Source organism: Podarcis gaigeae (genome assembly GCF_964106915.1).
Source record: "Podarcis gaigeae genome assembly, chromosome: 7".
NCBI classification, from domain to species: domain Eukaryota; kingdom Metazoa; phylum Chordata; class Lepidosauria; order Squamata; family Lacertidae; genus Podarcis; species Podarcis gaigeae.
In genome coordinates this window covers 64,828,586-64,840,121 of record NC_139683.1, presented here as the reverse complement: position 1 = coordinate 64,840,121, position 11,536 = coordinate 64,828,586, and positions in this window count along the sequence as shown.

Sequence of the window (11,536 nt, the reverse complement as noted above, 5' to 3'; positions counted from 1 at the left end):
TTAATTACTTTGATTTTCATTTGAAAAGCATTGTACATAATGGCTCTGCTTTAACGGCATCTTAATTGGCTACTGGGGTAGGGTTGTTTTTTTTTGTTTTTGCATTCTTCTGACTAGCATTGCTATCTTACTAATTAGCCGATAACTGCACCATCCCATTTGGATCTTAATATTGGCACATAAGTTTCCCTATCTCTCCACTGGAACTTCTCCAGTTTTTAGGATTTTAGCTCAATTAGCCAGTTTCCTTTAAAGCCATCTGATGTTAAGTTATTGGAGCCTGCAAATTTCATGTTTATTCGTAGTTAAATATAGATATTTTAGAGGAACCGCTGCATCATATAATGGTATTAGATTATATTAGTGAATCATTCAGTTTCTTCGCAATTACAGGATGGAAGTAAGTAATGGTTATTAATGGTTCCAGTGTTTTTGAAACCCCACTAGATCTTTGTCCTTTGCCCCTCTAACCACAGATTTTTCACTGCCATATTTAGCTTCCTTTGTCTCTCTGCCTCCACCCCTCCTTTCCCCACCACATTTCATAATTTATGCAAATTCCCATCAGTTTATATAGCTATGGCACAAACAAAAAATGATTTTATTAGCTGATTTATTTAACTCATATAATACTTTATTACTTTCCCCTTCCCGTCTGCTTCAAGTCTATTGCTGCATTTTTATTTGAAAATGAACCAAGAATGGTTTCAGAATATGAAAATAATTCTTTTTGCGTCCCTACCAACCATTGCCTGTACCAATATTGTAAAATGTTTCTTACAATACCAGTTTAGTGTCATTGCACTGATGTAGCTGTTAATGCATCCAAACCAAAGTGCTAGCTTGATGGTTCAGTAAATAAGATCTAACCATTAGGCACGTAATTACACAATAATTTATTGGATGGGGTGTGTGGGGGTGGGGGTGGGGGTGTGGGGGTGTGAGAGAGAGAAATATCCATGTTAATCATACCCAAAGTAGGCCTATTGAAATCAATGAACTTCAGTAACTTAAACCCTTTGATTTGAATAAGTCTATTCCAAGTATGACTTTGCTGGATATTGTCCACATTATTTTTACTTGTTCTTTCACCTTAAATTCTGGATTTCTTCTTTAAACAGGAAATCAGAGCAGGCCATTTTTTTATTATTAGGTTATCTGAAAAGTGATCAAAACCAATCCAAAATTTTTGGTTTGACCGCAAATAGATATACACATCATTGGTGTGTTGTGGGAAGTTTAACTGTGGTTAATCCTGTTTCCCCATGGTCTCTGTTTTGAAAAGCAGGATAAAATGGGGTCAGTGGTGGTGGGGATGGGGTGGAGAGAGACTCGTAACATGCAGGCACCTTTAGCCATATTTGTTCCAAGAAACGATGGGCAAGGGACCCGCAATACCAAAGCATATGTGTTCAGCAGCAGCAGCAGCTGGATGGATACAAGTTCTACTCTCCTCAAATCCAACATGTGGTTACACCAGCATTCCCTAACTTGGTTCCTTTGAGATGTTTTGAGCTGTAATTCGCATTGTTCATGACCGTTGACCATGCCGGGTGGGGATGATGGGAGTTGTACTCCAAACATCTGGGAAGCATCAGGTTGGGAAAGGCAGTGTTATATGTTTACCTACCTCAGAGCTCGTGATGAAATTGAGCCAAGAAGGTGCTTGTGGAATACAAGCATCGCTGAGACTTGAGTTTTGGTTGTTCCCTGGTTTCCTCTTTATCATATCCATGCTAAGGAACCAAAAGGTTAACATTTGGAGTCACCTTCATTATAGCATTTTAGACACTTGCTAGAAACTCCCCACACACACACACACAAACACATCCAGATACAGTGGTACCTCAGGTTAAGTACTTAATTCGTTCTGGAGGTCCGTACTTAACCTGAAACTGTTCTTAACCTGAAGCACCACTTTAGCTAATGGGGCCTCCTGCTGCCGCCGGGCCGCCGGAGCACGATTCCAGTTCTCACCCTGAAGCAAAGTTCTTAACCTGAAGCACTATTTCTGGGTTATCAGAGTCTGTAACCTGAAGCGTCTGTAACCCGAGGTACCACTGTATATAATTTAGTGTTTGTTTTTAAATGTTGACTTTATCTGCACATTCTTGATAATTACTTTATACAGTGGTACCTTGGGTTAAGTACTTAATTCGTTCTGGAGGTCTGTTCTTAACCTGAAACTGTTCTTAACCTGAAGCACCACTTTAGCTAATGGGGCCTCCCGCTGCGGCTGTGCCGCCGCAGCGCGATTACTGTTCTCATCCTGAAGCAAAGTTCTTAACCCGAGGTACTATTTCTGGGTTAGCGGAGTCTGTAACCTGAAGCGTATGTAACCTGAAGCGTATGTAACCCGAGGTACCACTGTACTGTTTTATGTACACCACTTAAAGGTGCTTTTAAAATTAAGCGGTTTGTAATTAATAAGGTGGCTTAATATCCAATTTCCAAAGATCTGGCGTGCTTCTACTGTCTTTTATAGGCATCACTCAAACACAATAGTACCAAAAAAGTCAGTACTACTCAGACAGATCCAGATTCATCCTTCTGAGTACTTAGATTTTAGTTCCCTTGACACCTTGATGGTGCTGGCCATTCAAATACATTATGTACTGTTGCGATGAGTTATAGCTAAAAATCAGTTTTCTTTTTCTTTCTTTCTTTTGTTTCTTTTTTTGAAAAATTATTGTAACACCAACAATCTCCTGGCAGAACTCGAATGATTCTTGTAAAATAAAAAGTATAGATAACAACTCCTTTTCTTGATAACAACAAAGAAAATAAATGGTAATTTGAAACTGTGTGTAAAACAACAATAGGAACAACAATACAATGAGTCTAATCAGAAGTCAAATTTATTTATCCCCCCCCATTTTTTCCTTATTTTTATTCTTTCTCTCTTTTCCTCTCTTTTTTTTCTTTTCTCTCTTACTTTTTCTTTCTTCTTTGTTATGTAAAACAGAGAAGGTTTAAAAAATATATGGAATGTCGATCCAGTCGTTGTGATGTTTTGTAATGCTATGTATTATTAAGGATGGTAGAATGTAGTGAATAGTGAATTGTTGTGTTAGTTATTGTTATTGTTTAAATAAAGGCTTTTTAAAAATAAAACAAAAAATAAAACTCAGTTTTCATTTAGGAACCTAATTAAGAATACAAGCTTTTTCAGTATATAAGAAGAATGCAATATTCTTCTTGTGGGAACAATGTACCGTAAGTTTGGATGCATTGGTGCTGAAAACCGAGGCAGACTGAATCACAGCATCAAACTGAATCACAGCATCACAGCATCACCAGTCAGCCCTGACTGAATGGCGGCACGCCATTTCCAGAATATGACACATTGCCTCATTATCATGTTAAAGGGAAGAAGTTAATATGACCTCATCCAGCTGCACCTGCACCTTTCTGGGCTATGTGATGGGTTTTGCACAAATTTCAGGCCAGTCTTGCCACTGTGGTTGATCCTGTTGATCACATCCTACAGCATGTTTGCACCCTGTGTTGAAAAAGGAAGCTCTTGTCTTAAAGAGGAATGGATAATAAATTATATAGGATGGTTTTATCTTTCTGGCTTACTTCATTTATCAGTATTCTATCAGGTTTGAAAGGGCTTAACACAAACAAAGACAATATTACATTATACTTATCTGAGCTGCTTATTCTTGTGTTTTCAAAGAGGATGTGACTAACTTCACTCAGTAAAGTTAGCCTTGGTGTTTTTATAGTGTCCATTATTTCTTCTATCTTCTACACACAACAGCTGTGTTCCAATATCCTTTGTGCTTTCTTGTTTTGAGAGATGTAACACCTATTATTTTTTCTTTTTAAAAAAAGATTTTTATTGATACAGCATGAAAAAAGGAAAAAACACAAATACCAAATTACACGCAGGAATAACCATAAACACATAATTTTCTTAGCAAATAATAAAACATATATTGGTCTTAACACTAAAGACCTATTCCATGTTTCGATTTCATTTTACTTATTGCCAATACACACTTTTATCATAATTAAACTTTTTCTTAATATATCTAATTTCTTATATCTACCTTGCAACTATTACTGAAGTTCCTCAAATGCTGCAACAGAATCTAAACTACTATATATATTTTTCAGATATTCTTTGAAAACCTCCCATTTTGAAACAAATTCCTGTTTTGATTTATTCTTTATTTTTATGATGTAACACCTATTCTGAATAGAAACTGTGATGGTGGTGGTGGTGGTGGTGTTGATGATGTGTGTTTGACTTGGATGTGGGGAAGCTGGATGTAAAGCCTTTACTACGATGCTCTCTGTAAGGTTTTGAGATGAGTCTCTTTCAGCCTTGCCACCCCAACGGAACTGTTGTGAGGATAAAATGCTTCTCAGATCTCATTGGAGGCTGGTAGTAGAAGGACCTGCTGAACTGGTCAAACCAGTTTTCTTGTCAAGAGGATGGCCAGTTAAGTACCCACATCTTCATATCTGAAAGGCTGGCTATGTTGCCATAGCAACAACCAAGCTGTAGCTCCCAGGGCCCACGAGGTCTGTTCCAGAGTGTTTCCTCAACCCTTCAGAATAGATCTGCAGGGGATGTTTGGGGCTGCAGGAGAGAGGGGAAACTGGCACGAACAAAATAGCTCAGTGGGGATATGAACTTTGGTATCCCCCAGTTCTAACCAGTAGAACATAATTTTAAATCAGGGATGGGGTATCAGAGGACCACATTACCTTTGAGGCAACTTTCTGCGGGCCGCACACCAGTGATGGGGAGGGCCTGAGAAAAAAGATGAGCGGAGCACTGAATATAAAGTTTACCTTTGTACAACACCTTTTTGTTGTGATCCATTTAGAGCTTTTGGGGTGGTGGGTGTGCTAAAAATCCAAGCAAAGAAGCAATAAATGAATTGTAATCTAGCTATTTCAATGCACCATTTAGGGGATATCTTCTAATTCCTTGGAGCCTCTTGTATGAAGAGCATCTAATTATTCTGACCTGGATTTCTATAGTTGCCTGCAATCCACAAACCAGTCAGGCTGGAGGACTTTACTGAAACTAATTTACATACTAATGCTATGTGTGTTTTCTGGCTCCTAGGCCTTCCATGACAGAGCAGCATCAGTATAATGCCAATATAATGCCATGTTTTGTTTTGTGTTATGTTGGCACACTTGTTGGAAAACCACACTCCCAGTTTGGATATGTGCAGATTCAGCACATAAGGACATACCTGTTCATTGAAAAGCAGAGGTACATTCAGACTCTTGGTTTGTACTTTCTCAGAAATATGATGTCTCATTCTCTGAGGCATGGCAACTATCTGAAATATTATTTCACCCAGCTTTTCTTGCAACTACTCACAAAGGCACCTACACACAACTAGACAACCCTGCTTTCTCCTCATACAAAAAACAAAATAAAAATTCCTCTCACCATCTCATTCCCACACAACCACATTAATATATAACCACTCCTTCTCAGGGAGGTTACTCAAATCCACAATTCACAGAATTTCAGACATGTAATTAGATAATTTTCTCTTCAGCACTGGTACATATGTACTACACAGTCTCCACTGCTTGTAGGTCTCTCCTCAGGAAAGAAACAAGACATAAATGTTAAGGAAGCTTTTTTCTACTAAAAAGCACAATTTAAAAATAAAACTTATTTGGTGGAATGGCATTTGTTCAAGTTGTAGCATGGGTGTGAGATTAAATTTAATGAACCTGTGTCATAAAGATAAAAAGGTAAAGGACCCCTAGATGGTTAAGTCCAGTCAAAGGCAAATATGGGGTTGCAGCTGTCATCTCGCTTTCAGGCTGAGGGAGCTGGTTTTTGTCCACAGACAGCTTTCCAGGTCATGTGGCCAGCATGACTAAACCGCTTCTGGCACAATGAAACACTGACGGAAACCAGAGCGCACGGAAACACCATTTACCTTCCCGGCACAGCGGTACCTATTTATCTACTTGCACTAGTGTGCTTTCAAACAGCTAGGTTGGCAGGAACTGGGACAGAGCAACAGGAGCTCACCCTGTTGCGGGGATTCGAACCGCCAACCTTCTGATCAGCAAGCCCAAGAGGCTCAGTGGTTTACACCAAACCGCCACCCACTCCTCTACCTGTGTCATATCACCAGAGACGTTTATGTATTTGAGCTGCTGTTCTGTCTGCTTGACATTGCTAGCATGGTATACAGGCTAGAGGAGCTTTCCAAAATGTGTGTCGCGACACGTCAGTGTGTCGGTTGCAGTGTATAGGTGTGTTGCACGAACGCTTCCCATGCTCCTTCTGGGGCTGGAAAGGGGTTAGTCTAACCTCCAGTTTGTAAGGAAAACTGAATTACTGTGTTGCGAAATGATGCATGTCCAAAAAGTGTGTCATGAAAAATCTGGAAAGCTCTGGGCTAGAGAGTTGGACTAAGACTGGGGAGACTCATGTTGAGATTTCCACTCTGCCATAAAGCTCAGCACCACAGGGTTGTTGTAGGATAAAAAAGAGGGAACCTTGTTTTCCATCTTAAGATCCCTGGAGGAATGGTGGAATACAAATGTAAGAAATAAATAGAAGCTTTTGTTTTGTTCTCATAAGTAACATGTGAGGCTGGAGTCTGCCGGAAACTTTTTCAGAGTTGAAGGTGGTTTGAAAGAGGGGTTGATGCTTGTGGTGTGTACTCTCATCCAACTTTTGCTTCTGGTAAACAAGCTTTTGTCTTATTTCCCAAGCCTACAAAATCTATTTAAACTAGAGATGACAGTGAGATGTTGGGAAGTGGAACCACTCTCAAACTGCTTGCAGTTTCTTAAAAAAATATATTCTTCTCCGCAGCCTGGGATTCCAGAGCGATCCTATGCACACTTTCCTGGAAGTCTCACTGACACAGTGTGACTTTACTGCTGTGTACACACGGAGGGTTGAGTTGCCAGTCCTGTTACACTTACACATTAAAATATTGAGGTAAGGAAAACAAGGAAGTTACTCAAAAAGTCTTACGAAATTGGTAAGGCACGCATCAGATTGTATGGGAAATGTATGCAAAGCTATTCTGCATATAATACTAAATAATTTTAAACTTATTTTAGATTCCTTGATCCTGTAATCCTAGGTAGCTTGCTAGTAGGCTCTGATCTGAGATAATATTTCAAGCACGGTGCTATTTAACAAAAGGCTAAGGAATGTTCTCTCATGAAGCGGTGTAGCAATAATGGACTACAAGTGCTTTTGTGCAAGTACAGAGAACACAGAAAACATTTAAGAGGCGAGTGATTGTGGAAGATAATGAGTAATGGCAATTACAAATGATTGAATTGTTATTTAGTTAGCACGGAAAATTAGGAGGCAAGACGCTTAACACTGAAGTGCAGGACCAGCACTCAGACCAGGAATCATAGAATCGAGGAGTTGGAAGGGACCATAAGGGTCATCTAGTCCAACCCCCTGTAATCTTTTGCCCAATGTGGGGCTCAAACCCATGACCCCGATTGTTATGTACTGAAGTTCTCACCCTGGGCCAGCAGGGGGATACTGTAGATAGTTATGCAAATGAAGGATCGAAAGTGACGTTCAGTGATTGGATAGTTTTATAAAGTTGCAACAGTTACGCTGTTCTGGAGCTCTATATAAGCAGTGTGCTGGTCCCGGGGGTAAGGTACTGTGGGCGTAAGCAGAGTCCACACGAAGAGGGGCGAGGTCCGAGGCGGAGAGCCGGGCGGGGAACAGGAACGCTGGAACAGGAGACCGAGCAGGGAACAGGAACACCGGATGATCAGGAACAGGAGGCCGAGCAGGGAACAGGAGCACCGGATGGTCAGGAACAGGAGGCCGGGCAGGGAACAGGAGTACCGGATGGTCAGGAACAGGAGGCCGAGCAAGGGTCAGGAACACAGGAAGGTCCGAAGCCAACAACGACGTTGCTCCCGCAACCTGGGACCGGGCTGACTAGGCTTTTATCCTCTTCTAAGGCCGGGGGCGGTCCCGGCCCCCAGGAGCCCCGCCTCCTCTGGCCTTAAGGCGAGCACTCCTCCTGGGAGCAACCAGTTCCCTTCGCCTCTCTGCCCTAAGCCTCTGCAGATCAGGAGAGGCCGAAGGGTTACTGGGCCCTGGAGGAGGCTCACCTGACGCCACTGAGTCCTCAAGCACCTCTGGGGCCAGAAGGGTTTCACCTGGGGCCAGCTCCTGGTGCTCTGCCACAGGTGCAGGCTCTTCAGCATCTAGGCCTTGCCCCAGTTCAGCCGGCCCTGGAGGCGGGGACTCCTGTGCAGGCTGGGATTCCTCTGGTTCATCCTCTGAATCGGAATCCCTGGCCATCACACCATCCCCCCTCCCAGGCCCCCCCCTCAACCGAGGGTCCGGACCCGGCTTGCCGGGGTACGTCGCATGGAACTCTCAGAGGCAGGCAGGTGCATGGACGTTGGCCGCTGGTTCCCAGGAACGGTCCTCCGGTCCGTACCCCTTCCAGTCAATGAGATACTGCAGCTTTCCCCTGCGGTATCGGGAGTCCAGGATGCGTTCCACCTCGTACTCAGGCTATCCCTGAACCAACACTGGCTGCGGTCGGGGACTGTTCGGGTGGAACTCGTCGGGTGGGGCCACCGGACTCAGAAGGGACCTGTGGAAGACCGGGTGAACCTTCAGGGTTGCGGGTAACTGGAGACGGAATGCCACAGGAGAGACTTGGTCCACGATAGGGAACGGGCCGGTGAAGCGGGCGTCCAACTTCCGCGAAGGTCGAGAGGGGTGGAGGTGGCGAGTGGAGAGCCAAACCAGGTCACCGACGCGAAGTTCCGGCCCCACCTGGCGGTGGCGGTCGGCCTGGGCTTTGTACGCTTCCTTGGCCTGGTGCAGTTGCTCCACCAAAAGCTGTTGCTGGGACTGGAGCTCTTGTAGCCACTCCGTCACCGCCGGGACCGCGGAAGCCGGCAGCACATCTGGAAACAGCCGTGGATGATAACCGTAACTGGCCTGGAACGGGGTCTGCTGGGTGGACGCATTCACCGCGTTGTTGTAGGCGAACTCCGCCAATGCCAGGTGGTCGACCCAGTCATCCTGCTGGTAGCTGCAGTAACACCGGAGGTACTGCTCCAGCACCGCATTCGCCCGTTCCGTCTGGCCATCGGTCTGTGGGTGGTAGGCTGATGAGAGGCAGACCTCTGTCCCGAGAGTTTGGTGTAATGCTCACCAGAACCGGGACGTGAACTGAACGCCCCGGTCGGACACCACGCGCTCAGGTAGGCCATGCAGGCGGAAGACATGCTGAAGATACAGCTGAGCGGTTTCCTTGGCTGTGGGTACAGATGGGCAGGGGGCGCAGTGCACCATCTTGGTGAAATGGTCGGAGAAAACTAGAAGGCAGGTACAGCCACGAGACGGGGGTAAGTCCACTACAAAGTCCAACGAAACCGTGTGCCAAGGGCGTGGTGGAACTGGCAATGGCTGAAGTAGGCCGGGGGGTCGCCCGGTAGGGCCCTTGGCGCACCGGCTTACCTCACAACCAGCAACGTAGCGAGCCACGTCAGCCTTCAGGCGGGGCCACCAAAACTCACGACTTACCAGATGGGTGGTCCGATATCGTCCAAAATGCCCCGCTGCTGGGGCATCATGAGCCATCCGGAGAACCTCCAGCCGCAGTGGCCCTGGCGGGATATACAGACGACCGTGGTGCAGCAGAAGGCCCTGATGCAGGACCAGCCCCGGATACTGAGGGCTGGACCCTTCAGCCAGCTCCCGGAGTCGTTCCTGGGCCCAAGCGTCGACCCGCTGCTGTTCCCGCACCCGAGCCTGCAGTGGCTCCGCCTCCTGAGTGGCCAGGAATGCAGCTGGAGGTAGGATCGTGGTGGGTACTGCTTGCTGTACCGTGTCTCCGTTGTCTTCAGGTTTCCGGGACAGGGCATCCGCTTTCTGGTTCTGAGAGCTAGGGATATAGCGGATCCGGAACTGGAACCGGGAAAAGAACAACGCCCACCGGATCTGTCTTTGGTTCAGCTTGCGGGTGGTCTGGAGGTACTCCAGGTTCCGGTGGTCGGTTCTCACCTCCACCGGATGTCGTGCCCCCTCAAGATGGTGGCGCCAGACCTCAAAGGCCACCTTGATGGCCAGTAGTTCCCGCTCCCACACAGTATAGTTATGCTCCGCTGGTAGGAGCTGGCGGGAATAGAAGGCACAGGGTAAGAGTGGCGCTTCAGGTCCATTCTGTTGACACAGGACGGCACCGAGAGCCGTACTGGAGGCGTCGGTCTCCACCACAAAGGGTCGAGAGGGGTCAGGGTGTTGTAAGATTGGCGCCCTCAGGAAACAGGCATTCAACCCCTGAAACGCCTCCTCTGCCTCCTTGTCCCAGGAAAACCGTGTCTTTGGGCGCAGTAGCCGGGTCAACGGGGTGGTGCGATGAGCATAATCTGCAATGAAGGTCCGGTAGTAGTTGGCGAACCCCAGGAAACGCTGTAGGTCCTTGCGGTTCCGGGGTGCCGCCCATTCTCGAACCGCTGCCACCTTCCCAGGGTCCATCCGCACCCCATCTGGAGAGAGCCGGTGACCAAGGAAGTCCACAGTCTGCTGATGGAACTCGCACTTGCTGAGCTTTGCGTACAAACGGTGCTCACGCAAGCGCTGCAGCACGGTCCGGACATGTCCCTCATGGCGAGCCGGGTCACGGGAGTAAACCTGTATGTCATCCAAGTACACCACCACGTACTTGTCTAACAAGTCCTGGAACACGTGGTTGATGTAGCGTTGGAACACAGCAGGCGCGTTGCACAAACCGAAAGGCATAACCAAGTATTCGAACTGCCCGTACTGGGTCCCAAACGCTGTCTTCCACTCATCCCCGGCTCGGATCCGAATCAAGTTGTAGGCCCCCCGGAGGTCCAGCTTGGTGAACACCTGTGCCCCTTGCACCCGCTCCAGCAACTCCGAGATAAGGGGCAAGGGGTACCGGTCTGGGATGGTAATTTTGTTCAGGGCTCGGTAATCATGGCAAGGGCGGAGTTCCCCACATTTCTTCTTAACAAAGAGCACTGGTGCCGCGGTAGGCGAGGTGGAAGGCCTAATGAACCCACGGTCCAGGTTCTTGCGCAAGAAGTCCTGCAAAGCCTCGCGCTCTGGCTCTGTTAGAGAATATAAGCGACTCACTGGTAAAGGCGCTCTGGGTTGGAGGTCTATGCCGCAGTCAAAAGGCTGATGCGGCGGCAGCTGGTCTGCCCCCCGTTCCTCGAACACGTCCTGGTAGTCCTGGTACACGGCTGGGAGCGTGGGTGCTGCCTCCTCCGTGGGTGCGGCCGCCAGCGTCTCAGATTGAGCATGGGAACATGGGTCTGGGAAGTGCACAGTCCATTTGACCCAGTCAATCTGAACGTTGTGAGCTTCCAGCCAGTCCATCCCGAGCACTAGGGGGAACCGGGGCATAGAGGCAATGTCCAAAGTTCGCAACTCCCGGTGCTGCTGGAGACACAGGACCAGGGGCTGGGTCTCCTGAGTAACGGCACCCGAACGCAGGAGCCGTCTGTCAATTGCCTCCACCTGTACCGGTTCTGGCTTGTTCCGAAGTGG